Source organism: Manis pentadactyla, chromosome 4, assembly GCF_030020395.1.
Source record: "Manis pentadactyla isolate mManPen7 chromosome 4, mManPen7.hap1, whole genome shotgun sequence".
NCBI lineage: Eukaryota > Metazoa > Chordata > Mammalia > Pholidota > Manidae > Manis > Manis pentadactyla.
The window spans coordinates 76,396,027-76,419,831 of NC_080022.1; the positions used below are offsets into that span (position 1 = coordinate 76,396,027).

General features: G+C 39.9%; 1 protein-coding gene across 2 annotated transcripts in view; it reads left to right on the forward strand.

The window, feature by feature from the left end:
* Positions 1 to 251: 251 nt before the first annotated feature.
* LRRC8B (leucine rich repeat containing 8 VRAC subunit B) overlaps positions 252 to 23,805 on the forward strand; it is a 73,532-nt gene continuing 49,978 nt past the window's right edge. The window contains exon 1 of one of the 2 annotated variants that reach the window (XM_036918371.2): positions 252 to 505. The gene's annotated coding sequence lies outside the window, so the exon portion shown is untranslated. The remainder of the gene's footprint in view (positions 506 to 23,805) is intronic. The other variant, XM_036918372.2, reaches the window with a different exon arrangement.

Here is a 23,805-nt window from a genome sequence, read left to right on the forward strand (position 1 = left end):
GCCCGGGTGACGGCAGCGGGGCTTTGTTTCCACCGGCGAGCGGTGAGTCAACGGCCCCCTCAGCCGCAAAGCCGGCAAACTCTCGGGGCAGGGCAGCTGCAACTTAGCAGCGGGAGCAGCCGCAGCTCTTCCTCCTCTGCCTCCTCCTCCTCCTCCTCCTCTGCCGCCGCCGCCGCCGCCGCCGCCGTGCCGCCCAGGCCCTCCGCCTCCTCCTGCGAACTTAGTCAGCGGTTCGCGCCGCCGCGCCCCGATTGGCCGGCGGGACGCGTAGCGTCACAATGGAGCCGGTCGGAGGCGGCGAGCCCGGCAGCGCCGGCGCTTCCCGCTGAGCCCTCCGCAGCCGGCAGACCGGGCAGCGCGGGTGCCGGGCCGCCGCCGGCGCGCCCAGGAGGCGCGGGGCGCACGTTGCGGGGAGCGCGCGCCCCGGGCTGGAGTCGCGGAGGTAGGTGGGAGCGGGACGCCCCTGGCTCTGGGAGCAGCCGCCCAGCCGACTCAAGGGGCGGAGGTGAGCATGGGGTGATGGGACGCAGCAGGTGGGGTTGGTCCGGCAGGTGCGGGTACCTGGTCCCGCCTCACCTGCGAGCCGGGCCTGCGGGTAGGTGGCTCGTGCCGAGAGAGGAGTCGTGGCTTCGCTGCTCCTTGTCTTGTGCGGGAAGCAGTGATACGCCTAAGAGGACCTCTCCTGGTGCTGGAGTCGTTAGGGCTCAGAGGGGGGCGACCGCGACGAGGCGGTGCCCACCCCGCGCCAGCAGTCAGGGCGCTGCGGGAACAGGGTTCCGGCTTCCCAGACTGGAGCCTCGCCCACCCTGGGCGAGCAGACCTCTACGGAGGTCGTCCGCGCTGCGCTGCTCTCCTTTGCCCCCCGCCCTGGCGCTGTTTGCTGCCAAACATTTTATGCCCATTGGACGCTCATTGTTCGCCTACAATTTGATCGTGGTGTTGGCATTCGTTTGAGGGAGAAGGGGTCGTCGACCTAGACCCATTTTGAGAGAGAAGCGACGAGATTTCCTCTTTGGGCTGCAGTTGAGCAGGTGCTGAGAGGTCAGAAGGGAGGCGACTCTGTGTTGGCTTATTACTCTGTGTCCTCATCTGACTTCCCGAAGTCCATAGGTTGCCTTTAGTCAGATGACATTTGTGGAAAACTTTAATTCGTGATGAGAAAGACTCCCTCTCAGCACCCCCATTTCCCCCTCCCAAGAAAAGGACAAACCTGTCTGTACTTAAAAACACCTATGCGTGAACCTGCTTGAATAAGTTCTCCTTGCCTAAAAACTTTGAAAACTGTAGAAAAGATACCAGCATGAAAATTTTAAATTACAAATACGTAGCCAACTTAAAATAGGCCATTTGTTCGCTGCTTTCTAAGAGAAAATTAAATGGCATCTGTCCTTATCAAACTGTTCTTTCTCCTAAAAGTAAGTGTGGGGTTGAAGCACACAGAAGTCAAACGGAGTATAATTACTTAACAATTCCAGTGCCCTAGATGTGTTCAGGTAAATCTCCTGAGAACCCAAAATGCTCTTTGAGTTGGAGGCGCCAAGGTGACTTTCCTTTTGCCCCCGGCTTTCCTAGTCAGCAGCTCCACTCTTGAAGAGAATACAAAATGACAGCTACTCCCCCAAGTAATTGGGCCTGTGTGATTTAAGCTTGTAAGCCCTAACACATCTGACACTACTCTCAGTTCAGATAATGAAGGGGGCAAAGTCATCATGGAAAGTACCCTGAATGTACACTCTGGCATTTTTCTTATACCTACTGTCCCCTGATGTTTTCATTATAACTAAGTAAATATATAATTAAAAATCTCCATGAGAATTAAATTTACTGTTCTTCAAAACTTGTTCTGTTTTTCTTCAGTTAGAAAGGTGTTTCAGCTTGTTCAGCCTAACACAAATCATTTTCACATTTGGAATGATTTCACTCGACTAGTTGTTAAGATTTGCCTTTAAAGATCATTCCCGATGGCTATTTCATTCTTAAGAATCCTCAGAATGAAAGCACCAACATCAATTAAAATGAAATGAACTCATAAATATAACTTGAAAAGGATAACAGATCTTCCAATTTTTTTTTGTAGTAGAATTTAATTTTTAGAGCAGTTTTAAGTTCGCAGTAAAATTGAGAGTAAAATGCAGAAATTTCCTATAAACCTTTGGCCACCACTCATGTATAGCCTGCCCCATTCCCAACATCCCCTACCAGAGTGGCGCGTTTGTTACAATTCATGAACTTATACTGACACATCATTATAACCCAAAGTCCATAGTATATATTAGCTTCACTCTTGGTGGGGTACATTCTGTGGGTTTGGCGAATATATAACGTGTATGCACATGTATTTATCATGTAATATCACATGTAATATCGTCAGAGTATGATTCTATATCATAGTATCACTGTCCTAAAAATCCTCTTTGCACCAGCTATTTCATCCCTCTGTCCCCCCAACCCTTGGCAACAATTGATGTTTTTACTGTCTCCATAGTTTGCCTTTTCCAGAATGTCTTATAGTTGGAATCATATACGCTGTAACCTTTTCAGATTGGGTCTTGCATTGGTAGTATGCATTTGTTTCCTCCATGTCTTTAAATAGCTTGATAACTCATTTCTTTTTAGCATGGAATAATATTCTGTTATTCCTCCAAGTTTTTTTTAGATTGTGCATTTACCTGCAGTGACTTAAAATTCTGATTTTTTTGTTTTTTATTTTAATATTTAGAACATTCTTACCTTTGCCAAAGTTTTTATTTATAAACATATTTTTTTAAAATTCGATTCCTTTTTAATGGAACATGAGTGCTTTATATGTTCCTTTTTCATTTTGTACTGTCCATAAAAATTAGCCTGTTTAATCTGATCTCTGATTTAGTGTCTCTCAAGTTGAATTTCCAATTTTTATTTTTGTTTCTCCTTTCCAGCATCTTTCTAACTATACTGATATCAGAAGTGAGTGCATGCTGAATCTGTCATGTTACTCCAGACTTGGTAGAATGGTTTGCTTTGACTTCTGTAGAGCATGTCCCTCACTGCTTTCCTGACTTGGTACAGGTACTCCACAAATAATTCAGACCAGTGACCACTCAAAAGGAATTTGGGAGGTCCAGTTATAGTGTAGAATTTAACCAACAGTAAAGTGCATTTTAGTTTTTGTCATGTCTGTTTTCATATTGCTGCCTTTTCTTTCGTTGCTATTGCCTACTTCATTTCGTTTCCCTTCTTTATTTTCTTAACTTCCTATATACCGTTATTATGACTTAGTTTTCTCCAGGGCTTAAAATAATGTTTTTGGCAGATATAGCTTATTTTTCCCTTCTGGATCATTAAGATTGATCTTAAATGAAATTATCACTGCTGTTCATTTAGAAATTGAACAAAGGGTAATAACAAACCCCCTGCTCTATGACTTCCTCTCGTTTAGGATTCTCCTCAATTGCAACACAATTTAAATGCACTTCTTCAATGCTGTTGTGAACCCATATAAGGAAATGAATAAAAATTGAGTTGTTAGAGCTTCAACATTGACCTTTCCTTTTGCCCTTTTGTCCTTTATGCTGTCTTTGATATGAGTCACATGATTCTGTTTGTCCCTTTCCAGACTGTATCTTTGCACTTCATCTCCTGCTTGTTCAGTTTCAGAGTCCACTGTAGTTCTTTCTTGTCTGTCTCATCCTGTGGTCATTTCCAGGGCTCCACTTTACAATGCCCGTGCCTCAGCCAACAGCACCTTCACAGGCTACCAGATGCACAGCTTCCATTTCTCTTTTGTTTCCAGTTCCCTGCAGGCGACTAAGATCTTCCTCTGCCCATCTCTGATGGAGACTACATTCTTTACTATCTAGTAGCATGTTAATTTTGATCGTTTTTCAGGTATTCAGATTTGAGAACATATTCAAACAGAGAACATATTCTTCTGTCAAATTCCTTTGCAGCATTTTTATTACTCCCCCCACCCCAAATGTATTGTAGATTATAAAACTTCTACCTAAGAGTATGAACCCTATACCGTCACTTTGAATAAATTGCTATATTAGTTAAGATTAGCTGCCAGTTGCAAAGACCACAAAGAACAATAGCTTAAAGTGGCACTTGTATCTCTTTGACATTTAAAAAAAAAAAAGCTTATAGAGAGACAATCCAGGGCTGGTGTTATGGTTTTACAGTCTTCTGATACCTCAGCTGGGTCCACGTTTTAGATCTACCATCAGATAAGGCCCTCAAAGTCATGATCCTAAATGGAGCATGAGCCATCGTGGTTCCAAGTAGTAAAAAGTAGGAAGGAAAGAAGACGGGGGAAAGGCAACAGCCCGTGGTCTCTTGAGGAAACTTCCTGGAGATTGTCATACATGTCTTGTTACATCTTACTGGCCAGAATTTAGTAATGTGACCTCACCTAGCTGGAATAGACACTGGGGAATAGCATCCTTATTCTAGACAGCCTTATGCCCGGCTGGAACTTGGGACATTCACATCCCTAGGAAGAGAGGGAGGAAGGAACACTGGGGTAGCCAAACACCACAGTTATTCTACATCTCTTTTTTCTTGACTAATTTTACCCATCTCACAGCATTCTTAACATTAAAGCATTTAATACCATATCTGACATAAAGCAAGCTTTCAGTAATGTTCATGTTCCTCCTTCATCCTTTTTCATGACTTACCTAATTCCCCTGCTACCACATCATTGCCATCCAAGTCCTATTTTAAATACTTGGGCACCTGCCCTATTCGGTGGTATCAGACTGTAGTCTTACAGCTTTTCCTGGGGGAGAGTAACACATTATTACTCAGTGTCAGCATTTATTTCTTAGCTTAAAACGTGGCTTAGATTAAAAACATAGCTCTTGGAATCAAATAGACCTGCATGTGAATCCTGGCTCTGCCACCTACCAGGTATGCAACCTTAGCTGCTTACATCCTAAAGTTTCCTCATCTATAAACTGGGGGTAAGAATCAGAGATGAGGATTAAAATAGGATGCCTAATAAGCTGTGCCTGGTTAACTAAGAGGTAGCTTTTCTTTTCTCTTTTTAATTGGTCTAATCTGGGTGAACCATTTTGAAAATGAACTCATTCCATTAAAAAAATGTTTTCAAGTTGATCATCTCATACATATCCAGATGACTGTTAACTGTGCTGTCAAATGTTTTTAGAATTGTCTCCAAAATTAGTTTAAACCCAAATAGCAGCAACATCTTTCCTGTATTTTTTGATTAAAAATAGTATAGCTGAGCTTTCACCTTCTTCAGCTTTGATTTTAATGATTTTTGGCTGATCCCTCTCAGAAACTGAAGCATTTCCACCAATGAGTATATTTCATAGTATTTTGGGGGGGCAGCTAATCTGTTAAGCCCCTGATGTGTGCCAGACACTGTGTTAGGTTCTGGGACACAAGGATGACAGAAACAAACACGGTTCCTGCCATCATGGCTACTGCATGTGTCATCAGGCTACTGCAAATAAATTATAAGTCACCACAGTGGAAGTCATTAGGAAGGAGATGCACAGGTGCTGTGGGCACATGTGCAAATGTTTTATGGTCAGAGACTTAATGGTGACTTTAGGAACAAAAAGTTGGCCAGTAGGAACTGAATGGTGACTGAATAGTGACTTTAGGAACAAAAAGAGCTGAAGCAGAGATGGTATGGAAGTGTGGTTTGATAGGAGCTCGAACATGAGATGAGCCTGTGCCTAGGCATGGATCAGAATGGGCCACAGGTTTCCAACAGAATTCCAAGGGAGGCTTTTCACAACGTTTGGCACCATCTTTAAAAAACTATGTATTATATAACTTCTGAATGTGATACTCTGAAGGGGGCTACGTAATTCAGGAATAATTTAATTAATTTATAATTTATTCATTCTATTCCACCAAACTTAAATACACATACTTTTTTTGATATGCCAAGCAGATGCATCTGAGAAAGCTGGCTGTAAAGTAGGATCTTTTCAGAGAGGGTCAGAGTGTTGATCTGCATTGCCCTTAGCAAATGGAATTTGAAGCCATTTGGTGGGATGGGGTTCATGTGAAAGACTGTTGACAGAAGAATAGGTAGCCCATAAAGCAGCAGAGGAAAATGCCCCCAGAATGGAGGCGTGGGCAGTGTGTTCCAGAGAGCTGGCTGGATGCTGTTCCTGGGATGGCCTATGTCAGGGTCAGTGGGCATCCACAACATCTATACTCTCTGAGCTTTTGGGTTTGTATAGATAGGAACCCAGCTTGGCACTATGGCAGTGGGATACCATTTCTCCTTGCCCTGTGCAGCTGAGCTAATGGGGGATCCTTTGGGCAAAGGTTGCCTCTCTAATGCCATTGAGAGCTGTGGTGGGTGGCTGGGAAGGCTCTGCTTCCCTGTAGTGTGGTGGGCATGACCGAGCCGCCTGTCAGCCAACTGCAGGTTGTCTCTTGCTCTGAGTGCATTAATTTAGGATGAATTATGTTCATCTAAGGATTTTAAAGTTCACCTCTCTAGACAAAACTAAATGAGTTTGTTCCTGGCTCTTTTTCAATGCCAAAATAGGCAGTCCTCAATTGAGCGATGACTTGTCTTCCAAAAGCGGTTGTGAGTCATGATGCCGTTTCTCAGAGGCACAGTGCTGGGCTTGATGGTCAGGTACCCAGGCTTCCCCAAGAGAATTCACGCTGTGCCAGCACTGCCTCAGGTGCTACAAGCCTTCCACCTTCCCCCTCCCAGGAATGGCTTTGGAGCTGGGACTTGCTCTCGCTCCCCACTTCCTCTGGCATTTGGAACTCTGCCCTCGGTGGCACACCAACCTTGTTCCGCCTCATCAGTTTCTCAGTTGCTATTCTCTGCCTGGAATGCTCTTTCCTTATGAATTTGCATGACTGCTTCTTTCTCCTCAATGAAAGATCAGCTCAAATGTAACCTCAGAGTACTTACCATGACCACCTCAGATAAAGGACCCATGCCCCTCACACCTGCACCCCTCATAGCCTTTCAGACCTTGATTTGTGGTTTGCTTACTTGCTTATCTTCTGTTACCTTTGCTCTCACCAGAATATAAGTTCTGTGAAAGTACGGACCTTCTCTCCCTTGTTTACCTGTTCTTAAGCCTGGTATGTAGTTGACTTCCCAGACTTCACCATGTGATACTGGGCAAAAATGTTTACCCCTTTGGGCATAGCATGGAGATAATAATAATTTTTTTTAAAAGATAATAATACCTGTGCTACCTGTAAATGATGGCCTGGAGTTAATGTACTGCAGATCCCTTCTTTTCTCCAAAACTTGCTATTCATCTTAGATGCTAAATTTTTGCAAATAACAATACTTTATACCAATGACATAGCCCAAAGAAACCTAAAACTCACTCTGGGCTTTTCTTTGCTTCATTCCCCACAAAACTGCTCTTTATACACTTGGGAGCCATTTGTCCATGGGCCATATCCTTCAGGTTTCTTCCGTCAGCACCTTCCTCCATGGCCCGTTTACCACCTTCAGTCTTTTCTAGGAGTGCTGCTGATTGTCTTCCAACCACAAGTTCAGTTTATAGGCTTTCCTATCGTCCACTCCCAAAATTTGTCATCTACACTGTAGAAAAGTAATCATTCTGAAAGGCAAATCTCATACCATCACTGCCTCATTTAATTACCCTTTAATAACTTGCTTGACCACAGGATCAAGTTCAGTGACTTGGTGAGCCAATAATAAAGACTTCCTTTGTCTGCTGCAACACTCCAGTTTCACTTCTTGCCTCCCTATCATTTCTAAATCACCAGTGCATGCAACATGGACACCACATGTGCAGTCACATCCCCATACCAGCCATCCTGAATTTGCAGTACAGGGAGAGAGATTTGAGGTGGCCAGATGGCTGTATTCCATGGCTTTGTTCCTTTGCCATGACTGAGATGCTGGATTCCCCTTGTCAAACACCTGCCCATCTTTCAGGAATCAGTTCAAGCACACTTATTCTGAAAGACCTTTCCAGACACTTTTGCTCTGCCTACTGCTCCCTGGAGCTCCTCGCTCCCTCCTCTGTGCTGCCTCTGTGCCTCCAATGCCAGAGAAAGTCCCTGCCTCCTCCAAGGTGCTCCTTCATGATAAAGAATGTTTTGTTCATCTCCGGAGCTTCCTAGTCTAGGCATTATTCTTGGTATGTAAATGGACATCTGGGAAAGAATTAAGGAATATAGTTCAGTATACTTATTACCTAGTCTAGGGCTTTGTTTCAGTGACATACTTTTGACTGGTATTTGAGCAAAATTTTAAAGATCTCCTTGGAGGTTAGAAGTAGGAAGATATATTGCATGCTATTAATAGAAATCAGTTGACTGGTCAAAATATTTTGTCAGTGAGCTAGTGTTTATTGAACATTTACTGTGCTCAGAGTTCTGAATTTGGCAGTTTGCAGGGGATGCTTGAGACAGCTTTTGCACTTTTCTGAAATAATTCTGACTTTGTCTTTCTATTAGAAGTTGAAATTTTAGCTGGCCAGCACAAGCTCTTTGTATCAGGCAATTTAGAATACTTCCAATTCCCACTAAAAAGATTTTGTAAAACTATGTACTCTCCTCATACATTTAAAAAGTTAACAGTTATAGTTTTTCATTATGATTTTAAATAGTTGTAAAAGGTGACATTTCTGATATAAATACTGATTAAGAAAAAACATTCTTTAATGTACTCAATGGAAGCTAAATTAAATACCAAGGTGGTTTCATTTCTACCATATCATCCATTTTAAAAACACATGAGCAAGCTCTTTTAAAAAATTCAGGCATTATATATAGCTATTTCCCTCATATAACTCATTTCATTCCTCTTCTGCTATTAAACTTAATCCTAATGTAACATTGTTGTGTTTGAAAAATCTTTCATTCATTACCTTATCATATTCTTGTGACACCCATACATATACACACATTTTAGCTATAAAAGTTCTTTTGCATTGAATTATGACTTTTACTAGTACACATTTGGTGAAAACAAGTACATTAGAATTTTGATGAGTCATTTTTAGTGATAGGTAAAATTTTGTTGAAAAGTTATCTCTCAGTGAATACATGGGGCTTAAAATAGTTTATGCATAAGTAAATATTACTTATTGCTACAGTAAGATAGGTTTCATAATCAAATCAGCTACTTTTTAAAATTAAATTGCTTTAAAAATTTGCTGCATAGATAAGTATATGGGAATGAAAGCAATATTCCTTTTTTAAAACTCTTGAGTAACAAGTTGTCTGGAGATCGATCACAAAAGTGATTTTCAGCTTTCTGTTGTCTAACAACCTGATCAAGTCTTTCTCCAGTGTTGTTCAAAGTCATGAAAGTCATTTGGTTTCTTGACTCTACAACCCTACACATATTTCAAAACGGCCCTCTGCTTGGGGCCTTGACATTTTTACTCACCAAGACAGTGCATCATAAGCAGACTCCTGAGAAGTGGAATGTTTGGCTTTCTTTTAGAATGTGGGAAAAGGACGAATGTGAAAAGGGAAAAAAGGAGATGCCCAGAAAGAACCAACAGGACATGAGATGTTTTGAAGCAAATGATTTTTTAGACAAGGGTTACTTGGTGATACGGAAATAGATTGTGCAGGGTGCCTTCCCCCACTCCAAAAAGCAAGGGTCCTCAAACCCCATGCCCCTGTCTGAAGATCATCCTGGTTTGGAGCTAAAGAAAAATTTTCAGTCAAGTTGACTACCAAATCTAAGGGAAAAGTTCCTTAATAAGCCGATTTAAAGATTTCAGGAACATTGACCAGGGAGAGAGCATGGCTAAAGCATATCATGCCCTTTATAAATCCCATGGATGCTAATTTGACACCAGAGTGATTTCATCACCAGCATCTGTTTTAAGTACACACAAACTTTCTAGAACAGTTAGAAATTGTACATTTTTTAAATAGCTGTTATTTGAGCAGATACAAAAAGAACACTGGAAAGATCACCAGACACTTGGTGGTAGTCAGCTGGGTCAGTGGGTGACTGGTTTCTAAGAATAAGTCTCAATCCCACTGGAAAAAAAAAAATTGTTCAGCATTTATCAAGAACGCTGATTTCTGCCCAGCAAGAGGTTGTGAATTATAGCATGAAGGAGGGTTCAGTACCAGGCTACATTTGGGACATTTTTTTCTTTACGGAGGAAAGAGAGGAATTGAGCCTGGCTGTCATCCTACAGAATAGGGAGGCTTACTGGGGTCCGCCTGGTCCCTGGCCGTTCTGGCCCTGTTTGGAAGGACCTTGTACAGATGACCATTATTCACTTGCCTTCTCCCAACAGTTTATAACAAATCTCTCCTAGAACACTGTACAGGAACTTCCACCACATTACTTAACATGCTGTACATAACTTTAACATACTAAAGAATTTATATTCACATTTATCCTCCTGAGGATCTGCAGTAAATGGGTCAAGTATCTGTATCATCTTATATGATTATCCCCAGGATACAAATGTGGAAACTGAGTTTGTAAGGAGATATGTGGCTTGCCTAAGCAAACCCCACAAATAAGTGGCAGATCTGGCAACTGATGAAGTGGCTTTTTCTACAGTATATTACCTGGCTCATTTTCCCAGATGTGTTATTTTATAAAAAGCTCTAAGGGTTGGAAAACTTGCCTTAAAGGGATCATATGAAGATTTCGATATGCTCATAACATGCTAAATAGAGTACACCACTCTTAGCAGGCCCCAGATTTTTAAAAAAGAAAAATAATTTATTTGAACTTCTGTTCTGCTGTGCTTCATTTTATGGATTAAAAAAAAATTAATTCATTCAAGATTTTTTTTCTTTTGAGCACTTAATATTTGCCAGGCATTGTGTGCCAAGCACTGGGAATATATCCAGCAAAGAAAAAAAAACAGGAATAAACCTATTGGCATGGCGCATACATCCTAGAGGAGGGAAGGTGGGCAACAAGCAAATTCAAGATATAATGTCACATGCTAAGTGCAATGAAGAAAAATAAAGCAGCGTAAAGAGCTGAAGAGTGGTTGGTGGTGGGGATTAGATAATGATGGTCGGGGACAGCATCCCTTGGGTGGAGATTTTGGAGAAGACCTGAATATTATGCTCACCTAAGTCTGAGTTCAGAGCCTTGAGTTTATGTGGGTAAGTTGATTCCAGTTATGGTCTTGTAGAGTTATGTGGAAGAGACTTTAGAGGCCCTTTATTGATTTTTAACTTTTTTATTTTATAGATATGTTTGAGGGTCTTTCCTAGAATAACACATACATACTCATAACATTTGATCATGCCTTGGCATCATCTTTAGATCCCCTCAAATTCATATTTTTGGTCTATTTCAGTCTTTTTTCCTGATACTACACTAAAGTTGAGAAAGGCAAAGTGAAAATTGTCCCCAACGTCACCACTAGTTAGTGGCTGAGACAGGGAACTAAGATTCCCATAAAGTTGTCCATTGCTTTTCCCACTAAAATCTGTAAGTAGCTAGAATGTTAAATTCTCTAAAACAAATAATTCATCAAACATCTGTCTTTTTCTGTAACTGCACATTTTTATTTATGTAGAGCAAAACATCCCTGATTAGGTTTATGTGGCTATTTTCCTTTTCCTATTTCCTGACCAGTAACAACATTAATAACATTCTGAGCCTTCCAAATGTCCCCGAAAATTATGAGCTAGGAGGACTCAGGTTGTCAGCAAGCAAGAAAAAAAACAACAACAAACCATCCAAGGGGAAAGGGGCAGTGGCTCCCTGGGGTGAAACAACAGTTACTCCCCCACCTGCACCCAGTGACTTCCTTTTGGGACATCTTGTACAAAATCTTGGAAGATACTGTGTCACTTTCAGGAAAATATTCATTAAATCAACTTATCTTCCCTGCCACACTTCCTTAATAGATGTCTCAACTGTACTACAAAATAACCAAAAATTGTAAGTAGTAATCAGCCATATTGTAGGATGAGTGCGTGATTTCCCAAATTGGATGCTGGATTTCAATTTACATGCAAGATTTTCTAATAAATACACCTGGCTTTAAAACCTTAGATGCCTACAAGTCTACCTCCAGTAAATATTCATATTTATTGAAATTTTAGGTTGCTTTCTGTTGTGGCTCTCTTATATACAGAGAAAACTTCAGTTAATTTGCCCCTTAATGTACTGACAACTCCAATAGAAGAAACCCTAGCCTTTTTCTCTTTATCAGTGAAAGGCCCTTTCCTCTATATTCCCTATCTCCACCCGAATTTGGGGGTATTTCTAGCCTACTTTTCCATCTGTGTGCCTTGTTACTATGGTGATGGGCACCATAGGAATAGAGAACAAAGCAGATGTAATAAGCATCTCCTGCATGGTTTACAGTGCTAAAAAGGGATCTAGGTTTTTCAGGCATGGCTTGTTCTTTATTGGTGGCAGAACTGGATCAGTCCAGCTGCGAGGGGCCACTGGGATTACATACTGATTTGTGCCCTACTATTTCCTCTATTCTACACTTTGCCAGGAGTCATGAAGGTGAAGGAAGAGCAGTGGGAGCGTGTAGAGAGGATGTAGCACAGAAATTAGCCACATGTAGCCATAGAAAAAGTCAATCCACTGCAAAGACAAATACTTCTGCTACAGCATATTACACTGGGGGGAATCTTGGACTGGTGCTAGGGTTTACCAGCCATTAATCCTATTGATTTTGCATTGTTCAACTTAATCCTTTAATAGAGGAGATTTACTAGCCCAAGTTTTTCTTCCTTCAAGGTACTTAGTCTATATTAGATATTGTTTAAAATTAAATGACAATCTATGTTGTATTTGCTGTTTTCCATTGAATTTTTTTTATATCAGTGGTTAAACTACTAATGCATGGTTGTTTTGTGCTTATTTTAGAATTTCAATGAAATATTTTCTAAGTATTGTGGAAATGAGTGTTTTCCATATGTTCTGAGAGAAGATGCCTGGAGATATTTTTCAAACTTCTATATATATGTTCATTCTCTCATATATCACATCTTCATGTATCACATTCTTAGATATCCCTAATGAGTTACCCAAAGATCAAATAAAATAGTCTAGTTATTCAATTCCTTCTTCTGAATAATTATTTTTAAATTCATTCTTACTTTTAAAGTTTTGCTGTATTTTTATGTTTAAGGGGCAGGTACAGGGTAAAAATAATTCAGCACAACATTTTGGAATATTAAGTCATGGGACATCATGCATCAGATTTTTGGAGCTAAAGAAGCTGAATGTTCCATGTGCCTGTTGCACTGTGGCATTGGGACCAGAAGTTCTTTCTTGATCTAAACTTTTCTTCTTTGTTCTGGTGGCTCCTTTCTTTTTACCTGATGAACCCATATTTTGCCAATTTTGTTATCTGCTGCAGTGGCTATAACACTGATATGAAAATGTGCTTGGAATCAACCCCACCATCTGTGAGTTTCTGAAGTGTCTATGCAGTGTACCCCTTCCTGCCAAAATCAGCTTTCCCCTCTGTAAAAAGAATAAAAGAGAAGGTGCTAGAGAGGGAGTTGTAATACCCGGTGCTGATTCTGGCTCAGTCTCTGCCAGGGGTGGGCTTGGAGATGGATTTGTAACCCTATAAAATGTACACAGCTTTAACAGGAAGAGCCCAGGAGCTGCAAGGAAGGGTTTGAAGCAGAAAGCGGCATCAGATTTACTTTAGGAAGTAATGCTGGCAGCTGAGTGGGGGATGTGTTCTGATGAGATGGTGCTGGGGGACCATATAGGGCAGTGGAGCAGAGGAGACTCATATGAGAGAAATTTGAGAAAGAAGTCATAGGATTAGTCCTATTTCTCTTCATCACATGGATCCTATGGGAATTATTTAACTCATACTATGCTTCCTGAAGTTTTACTAGTTTTGCAATAACTTCTAACTTTTTAATCATTTTTCATAGGAGGAATGGATTAAGTTCTCTCCTGATTGTGTTTGGATCCCTCAAATCCCCCATTTCAGATTGCTGATGAGAGTACATTATATTAATACAACTTTAATAATCACAGATGCTGCTATTGACTGAATGTCCCCACCCAAAATTCATATGTCAAAACCTAACCCCCAATGTCATGGTATTAGGAGGTGGGCCTTTGGAGGTAACTGGCTTCTGAGAGAAGAGCCCCAGTGAGTGAGGTCAGTGCCCTTATGAAAGAGACTCCAGGGAGTGCCCTAGGCCCCTTCCACCGCAGTGGGGGGAGTCCGTGGGCCAGAAAGTGAGTCCTCACCAGACACCGAATCTTCTGGTACCTTGATATTGGACTTCTCAGCCTCTAAAACTGTGAGAAAGAAGCACTGGTTGATTAACCCATCCAGTTAGTCTATGGTGGCTTGCTACAGTCCAAACAGACTAAGACAACTTCCAAACAGGAATATCCTGTGATGGGAAATGAGAAAAGACTTGATGAGCAGTAGTGTTTGTTCTATGGGAAGAAAAATGTGTCTGCATAGGAGCATCCTGAGAAACCAGGTAATCATGCCCTGCAGGACAGCTCCTTGTCTTCCAGAAGACTTGAGAACTGTGGACACTTGGGGCAGGTTTTGTGTCATGGGGAGAACAGAGCAGGTATTGGTGAGGAGTTTGCCTCTTTATGGGCACTTGTTCTCTGATACCTCCTGGGCAGAGGGAGTTCCATTGCTTTTGATATTATCATCAATGTGAAAGTATTAAGTAGGCCAGGAAGAGTTATTTCTAATTTTACAATAAAAAAGCTGGCATTCTGAGAGATTGCCTTGTTTGGCTAAATTTAAGGCAGATGGTAGGCAGATGTAAGTTGTTTTGCTGATCTCCACTACTATGCTCATTACTGAATGAATGAGCGCATGAGCAAATGCGTATTTAGTTGTTTAGTCTACCGTTCGTTCCATTGAGTTAAGCTACTTTTTATTCCTATGGAAGATCTCTTTGAAGATTGACATTCATGCCAGCTTTCATATTACGAGTTTACTAATTGTGCAGATTTAATGAAATCACAGAATTTTGTCTCTGTTGCCTCATCTGTAAAGTGGAGAAAACCTCATAGAGTTGTTGGGAGCATTAAATAAGTTGATATAAAGGGCTTAGAAGAATATTTAACATATGGTTATCTTGTGGTAAGCACAGCTTCCATGATTCTTGTAATACACTGAGCCTATGTGACTACTTCAGCCTCACATCAGCTACTGGTTAGGGCCCAAACTGGGCTTGTTTTGTCTTACTTACCATGGAGGAACTATGAAGGAATTTCTTCTTTACTTGTCTTCTGATAATTTATAATTTGTCGTTTAACTAGGCCTTAAGTGAACTTTTTTCTGGTCGTTTTTTTTCTTCTTTTTTTCTTTGCTTTTTTTTTTCTTCTTCCTGGTCTTTTTAAAAGTTGAGTCAAATTACTCAATTCTGAAAAATGAGGCTTATATAGTTACTGATTGAATAAGAACACTGAAGACAAATCAGAAGAAATTATAGCTGTCCTGGGACCAGATCAGAAAAGTCTCTAAACTTCTGGTTAGCCTGAAACTTGGTCAATCTTCAGAGTCTCTGAAATTCAGCTTTGAACTGTTCAGCAAGTGGATGAGTAAAAAAATCTATAGTCCTTCACATTGCCAATGGATATTTTGAGGTGCGTAGAGTTTAACCTTGAAGTCTTTTGTGCTAGTTGGTTATCTTGGGTACATACTCCAAGTTCAAGTCTCAATGGCATAAAATCCTCTTTATTTGTCATAAGTCACAGAATTCCTTTGTTTCTTTTCCTGATGTGCCTAAAGGTGTGTGAGTCACTGACTGGTAGTCTCCTTACAGTGATCTGTACAAGCAAAAAGTCTATTCTAGTAAAAACAAACGATGATTTTTAAAAATCTCTATCCATGTGTGTTTATGGAGGACAAGGTGTAAGGGTACACAGCTGCCTGGTGTGTGCAGCACAGGGCTGAGCTGGGAAAGGGCATAGAGGAAGGAAGATGTTTTTCTGTAGTTCACTCTTTTGAGCCTTGTGTTTCTCCCCTCCAGTTAAGTCCTCAGAGATGTAACACATGGTGAAATCTTATAAAAAAAGTTATTTTCAAAAACAAAATTTTTCCTTTTCTAATGAGATTCTGCCTTGGTGCTTTGTTGGCAGTATGCTGGGAATTTTGAAATGTTCTCTGTGTGTTTCTGTGATTTCCACCTAGTAATCTCATTTGGCTTTACCAGGTGTAGCAGCTGTTGTTTTACCAACTATTGCTAAATTATATTTAAGTCCAAAGTTGAAAACCCCTTTTTTTCTACTTTGGCCTAGGTTATCCAGAGTTTTATAAAATATAAGCTTCTTACCCAGCCCTTGTAATTTTCATGTACTTGCAAGGAATCTTATAATATTAATATTCCAGTGTATGGTTTAGCTAGGCTGAGGGTCTCTCACAGGACACTAGTGAAGCTTGCAATGTGTTTTGTAGAACAGTATTTCTTGAGAAAATCATTTATTCTTTTTTCTCCTGAGGGAAGAAGAGACCTCAATTCCATTGTAATTTAGGTGGTATTTGGTATTTGATGTAATATGATAGATGTTTGTTTTGTACTTTGTTATTAGTGATTGTGTTTGGTAAAGAAAAATTCAAAGTTGAGAAGTCAAAGGCTTTGAGATTGTCCTCAGGAAGCAAAACCTCAGAATTATAACAATTTTATTGAATAATTCTGCAGTTTTATTTGGGGGGAATTAGATGTTAAATTTGGCTTTTTCATTTACTCATTTAATGTAACAGGAATTTGCTTAAATAGCAGACAATGTATTTTGCTTCCTTTGCAATCTTTTCTTAGGGGTTCTGCAGTTTGCCTGTTTTAATAACAAGGCAATGATTTTTGAGGTCTCAGAAATAAATAGGTGTGCTTTTACATTCCTCCCAAGATTAATTTTGTTGGTTCTGAATTCCACCTGATCTCTATACTATCACATTCCCATGCTCCCTTTTGAGAACTTAAATTTATTTGCCTCATTCAGGATGTAAAGCAATAGTTTTCCTTGTTGTCAAGTCATATGGCAGTCAGTTCTGCATTTACAGGTAATGATGTGTATCAACATCATGCTCTCTCAATTACAAAACCATCTTTATATATATATTTTGCATTTGATTCTGACAGTTCAGTGAGGGAAAGAGGTAAGATGGCTGTGGTTAATTCCTATTTTATGGGTGGGCTCTGAGAAGTCACACCAATATTCCCAAAATAACACACAAACAAAAGTGCCAAGATAATAACATAGGCCTTTTAACTCCATGTCCACTGTTCATTCTGCCCAGTCATACTGTGTCAGCATACCCTGTTCTATACCATGAGACATTTCCCATATAAGGAAATTCTTCAATATGCTGTGCAAAATTGTTGGACCAAATTTCTATTAATTTTATAAAACTAAATTGTTATTCTTTAGTTCTTTCCCTACAAAGCATTTGTTATTGGACTATATGTGTCGTGAGAGAGATTTCCCACTTTCCAGGCCAAAGGCATTGTGAGTGTACAGTTTAAGAGGCAAGGAACAACAGGATAGCAGTAAGAGAGATGTCCCAAGGGGAGCTAGGACTGAGAGACAAGCCCACTGGGAACAATGTGGGAGGTGAGACCTGAGCTGAGCCTTGCTGGTTGGGACCAATTTGGAAAGATGAAGTGGGCGGAGGGAAATGTCTGAGCTGAGCTATGCAGGGAGGAATACACGCACTACTGAAATAACTGAGGGTGAAGTGACACATCCAGGATTTGCTTCAAAATGATCCTGGGCTAGGGTGTGGTATGAGTTGATAATTGTTGAAGCTGGATGATAGGTACAAGGGGCTTCCTTACACTATTTGTACTTTTGCATGTGTAAGGAACTTTTCATATAAAAATGGTATGGGGCAGTGGGTAGGCTGGTCTAGCTGGAATAAAAGGTTTGTTCAAAGGTATGGTGGGAAGTGATGCTCAAAAGGCAGTTTGGGTGCAGATTTGGTGAGGGGCAGGGGGTTAGTGAATGTCCACTATGGCGTCTGGATGAGTACTGTAGACACTGGTTCATTGACTGGATTTGAGTTTTCCTTCCTATGGGCTCAAGGTGGCATTGCAGTGCAGCCTGGCATTCTCATCAAGGGTGGCAGCATCCCCACTTTCCCATCTACTTAGGCCCTTCCACATCCGATGTGCCGTATTCAGTTCTGAAAAATTACCTTCCAAGCCACAGTTCAATGGTGGTACGTATCAGGCACGGAAGGGCATCTCTCATCCAAGGAAGCTTCCTGGTAGAGCACTCTAAACTTATGGTCATCTACCTGGGAAGGACTTATTTTCCCTCCTGCCAAATCCTTCTTCTACTCTTTTCCAAGTTCTTTCTCTTGTGCCTGAGACTGGGCAGCAAGAGAGAAATAAAAACATTACTGTGATTCCCCAGTAATATGGACATATATGTGCATGGTAGCATCTAATTTAACCTCCTGGAAACATACTTTAACAGCAGATTTATACACAAGCATTATGCACTGAATCATTTGGAAAGCCTAACTTTGGGGTAGCTTTCTGAAGCAAAGTTCTGCATTCCTTCCTGCTTAAAATGTTTCTCTACTACTGAGGAAAAAGAGGAGAAGGTATGTCATAGAAATTTGGGCAATTGGTAATGTTAAGAAATTGTTCATTATTTGGATGCGACTGAGTGGTATGATGGAGCTGATGAGAGCCAATAGTTAAATTTTCAGGAATTTTGTAGACCAGTCATTAAATATAGCATTTAAAATTAAATTATAGAAACAAAAATTAAAGTAGTAAATAAAAATGATACTAAACACATCACTGCCTAAATTATTCTATTATAATTTGCTATTATGTGTGTTCTTAACTTAGGTCTAATGTATCTGCATCATGGAAGTAGAGTATAATGATGCACTGCGTATTCTCAGCTCCATCCTCAGTGACATCATGTTAGTGGCTTGGAATTTTCCATGGTGGGAATATGTATGCAATGTAAATGAACAAAGACTATAAATCAGTCCCTGCCCCAAGAACTGCTTATTAACTATCTGCCAGCACACCACTGAATATGATTATAATATTCTGGTTTTATTTTTTAAAGCTCCTCACCATTTAGAGATACATACTGAAATAAGACAGATAAGATCTGATATCTAGAATTTGTTTCAAATAATCCAGTGGGAATGGGTATTATAATGTTGTACTGTTATATCAGAGTGGTGGACATACGGGCTTCATTTGACTCCCTACTTTTGTGTTTGTTTTAAACTTTATAAGAAGAAGTTAAAAACCTTAATTAAGGAATGTTACAATGAAAGTAATTAAGTTACCTATACCCAGTAGATAGTCTGCTACCTGTCTGCACCCCAAAGTTTGGTGCTAACATTCCTTTGATAAAATATTATTCTCTAATTTTAAAGCCCTTGTTTGTGATTGGTTTGCATAAATCACGGAGTTTAAATGTTTATTTCTTGTTAAATAAAATCAAGAAATCACTATGTGCAGTTTACTTTACTCATAAAGACAAAGGAATCCAATAGAGCCCTCCTAGGACACTGAAAAGCTCTCTCTCTTCACAATGGGGGTAACATTTGTCAGATTACAGTGCTGTCTGCAGAACTAGTACAAATAGGGGAAAATAAATCAACTTATTGCTCAGAGGGTTACTTCAAGCTCTGTGACAGCTGTGTACCCTTTAGATATATTTTGAGCCTAGCTGATTTGAGTCATTGCTCAAGGAAGAAGTGCTATCAAGTGAATTGTCTTCTGTGCGAATGACTGAGAGCTTTTCTAAACGTTGCCTTGCTGATACAAGTGATCTGTTTAGAATGGTTGGCCTATGAATTAAATTAGACCCAAGCCAATGACTTAAACAGCATAACCTAGGTTATATACTGACTACATTTCACAAAGAGTGCACAAGCACAGTATTTTTTCCTAATAAATGGAAAATTTGTAGCATAAATTATTTAGAATCCATCTTTTTTTCCCTAAGTTTGAAGTCCTTTTAATTTTATTCTTAATATGAATTAGAGTATGGTAATAGTTTCTTATCTTTGATTGTATAATAATTCATACTAACTAAATACAGTTAACCAGAAAAAAAAAAAATTAGGTTGAGTAAGGAATGCAGGTGGTCACTGTGATTATCCATCAAACAGGTGGTGAGAAATTATTAGGTTTTATAATGGGGACAAGGAAGGACAATAAGAACCTTAAGAGGAAAGTAATTTATAATATTGGTCTTATAATTTTAAGTTATCTGAGTCTCTGATCTCATAGAAATACAGGCTGAGACCATTCTCTAGGCTTGAGCACATGAGTACCAAAAAAAAAGTGTCAAACAATGAAAACAACAGATGTCAAACTCAGGTAACCTGGGGTCAGAATACCAAATGGAACCCTAGACTAAAACAGACGCTGAAACAGGAACTGAGATCAGGAAACCAGAAATGAGGGTAGGATTGGTAGAAGAATCACAACTCCTCATAAGACAGAACTAGACAGAGGCGTCCCCTGGAGAATCTGGGAGGTTTTAACACTCGGCTACAGCTTTCCCCGTGTTAATTCCTTTGTCCCAAACCTTCAGTGACCCAAAAGATCCCACCGTAATATAGGTCCTGAAAGAATTTCTGTGTAGTATATAAATAGAAATAATGGTTCAAGATTAAATTATAGCATGGAAACTGAGACATGATTACTAAGGAAAAATACATACTAAATTCTTCAAGTATAATATTCACAAGACTATGATTTAACCACTCAACAATTATTTATTGACTCCCTATTATCTGGGCTCAGTGCTGGAATTCATCAGTGTACCCTACAGATAAAAGCCCTGTGCTCTTGAAACTTACTGTCTAATGGGTAGATATGGATAATAGACTAAATAATTACATAATACATTAAATGGAGATGAAATTACTTAGAAAGTGAAACAGGAAGTATTTTTCAGAGTTAGATTCCCCAAGGATACATTTTCCAACTCCATCAACACTAACAAAGATTGATATTTATAAAAATACAAAACATTCCACATCTGAAATTTCTTCATGTTTCTATTAACTTTGTTGATAAACTAAATATACTATTTCTACAACCAGTAAGTTTAGAGCACAAATTAAAAGTTGAAAGTATCATGGGAGAGGTGGCAGTTTTTTCTACTGAAGTAAAATGAAAAGTATGCCCTTATATATTTTGTTAGAGAGTTGGCAGTTCATTGTCAGGAAGGCAATAAACACCTACAACAGGGAGGCTGGAAGTTATTTAAAAACAAAATGTGTTTGATTACTTCCAATCCTGTTTACATCCAGTTGGGCAGGCAAGTATAAGCCATTCAAAGCAATGAGGTGTTTTGTGTGTATGTGTGTTTTATAACACACAGACTTTGTATCTTAGTCAACTAGATTGCCTTCAAGAAAGTTAAATGGTCTCATCTTTAAATGGAAATATTCGGAAAAGAAGGTGCTTAGTGAATTCCTTTTTATAGGAGATGGACTCAGGCTACGTTTAGTTTTTTATTTAAAATTTTTTTTTTTTTGGAAATTAGCAAGTGTAGACTTTTAAACCCAACTTTGGCCAGGGTCAGCAGAAAATGACCATTCTAACAAACTTCTCTCCCAAGGGCCCCAGTTTGTATTTCCAGCTGTCTACTAGACCTCGCTACCTAGATGGCCCACAGGGCAAACTTAGCATTTTAAAAACCACACTCAGCACCATCCTGCACTGACCAGTTTTCACCATTGATCTTGTGGTCAAGACTAGGATGTTCACTGGCCATTGAGTCCTGTCTCTTCACAACATCTAGTCTGCCATCAAGTTCTTCTGCTCAGTATCTGGATAACCCTGAAATTCATGTTCATTAGCTATTTAACAGAGGACCTGATTAAAAGCATTTGCTTTTATCCCTTCTTCTCATACCCAGTCACATCTTGGTTCAAGCCTTCTTTCTTGTTCTATCCTTTGGACTATTGATCTGGTTGCCTACCTGTGTCAGGTATAAGCCCTTCTAGTGAATCCTCCATGCTGCTACCAAAGTGGCACCTTCTTAATTTACAAGTTTAAAATTTGACAGTTACCAAATCATGTCACTCCCTTTTGTAAAAACCCTCATTGATTCCATAGTATGGTACCCATGTCTCTCTCTGATCTGAACCTAAATGGCCTTTCATCTCACCTTCAGCTTTTCCACTGAGTTCACTCTCAAGAGCAATACTCAGTCGAAACTTAGCTACACCAAACCTCTAAAAAAGGTACAAAACCTTAATTATGTTAATAAATTTAAAGCAAAAGAGTAAAAGTCACCAGATTGCTCATTGGTTCTTCCAGTGAATGTTTGAATATTAACTACCACTTTATGATGGAGCCCTTCACCATCTCAGCTTTATTCCTCTTCCCTTTCTCCACATCTGTCCCATCAGCCAATACTTGTCAGATTTTCCCTGTTTGTACTATTTAAGTTCCTTTATTCCTGTCCCCCTGTCCTGGTCCCCACTGTAGAGTTAGTGAATTACCACAGTGGATTCCTACCTGGTTCCCTTGCCTTCATTCAGTCTTTTCTCCCTTCTCCTGCCCAATGTATCTCCCATGCCCCACCAGATGAGTTTTCTAAAACATTGCTTGCATTCTGTTTTAGAATCTGTCATGGTTCTCTTTTGTAAGTCAAGTCAAGCCATGTTCTTCATTCTGGAATCTTTAGTCCTCAGTGTCCTCACTACCTCACTTATTTATGAAGTCATCTCCCTCTGGTTCTGAAGATGCTCTTCTCAGTGGGACCTGCTGCATCACTGCTTCTCTTAAACTCAAGACTTCTCTGCTCTTGCCATTCCCCACCTGGGTTTCTGATCCAGCTCCTGCAGGTTCCTAAAGGCTCAGAGGCTCCTACCCCAGGCTGCCTTCTCCATTCACTGAATTCCAACTTGTTAGCCTTTGTGAGAGGAGCTTTGGATAGGGGGAAGAACATGATGTTTGGTGTCAGTTATGGGATCAAGCTCCTGTTCTCAAAGACATGTGACTTTACAGCTTAGTTTTTTCTCACTGAGCATGATTTAAATGACTTATGGAAACAAATACTCCATAAACTTTACACATTATGTAGATATACTTCTTATTTCAACTATACTATTATAGTTTTATATATTTTCCTGTTTCTTAATCAGTTTGTGTGTATTTCCCATTTTCCTAACTTTTATGCATGTTTGAAGGGTAGATTTTAGGTGAATACAAAAATAAAATGAAGTCTCATTTACTGATGATTATTTTTTCTTGTTCTGGCCAGTCTACACCATAGAAATTCAATAAATTTTCTCCTGTCAAGAGGATCCAGTGAATACAAGTATAAAGTATCAAGCACTATAGTAAAAGGATAGTATTTGATACAAGGAGTGAGAGGGAAACAGGAAGAAAACTGATGACCAGAGAGAAAGACACTGACTCGGGGACTGACTGCCACACACCGATTTCTCTTATGTGTCCACAGACAAGCTCAGGGTGAGCGCCCTTTATGCAATGGCAAGACTTTCCTCACTTTCTTGGGAGTGACACAGCTCTTGCACAGAGCAGGCTTTCACATGTTTATTGAATTTGCAACCCAGGTAATTTTCATACTATTATGCACACACACTATGTTTATACATGTACATGTACACAACAATGGATTTGTCTGTAACTGTTTATTCATGGGTTTTGATTTTTTTTCCTTATAAGTTTCATTCTCTTGCAGCAGCAGCATGTCTGCCTTGGGTCTGTAGAGCAGCATGACACTCACATTTGAACTGTGTTCGTGCAGTGTCTGATGGGGTGCCTGATCACTTGCTGAAGTCTTAGGTAGTTCAAGAACTATCTTAATTGTTTAAATTGCTAAAAAAGTCCATAAAAATATTGTATTATATGTCATATTAATTTTAATCAAATCCTGCTTAAAATTAA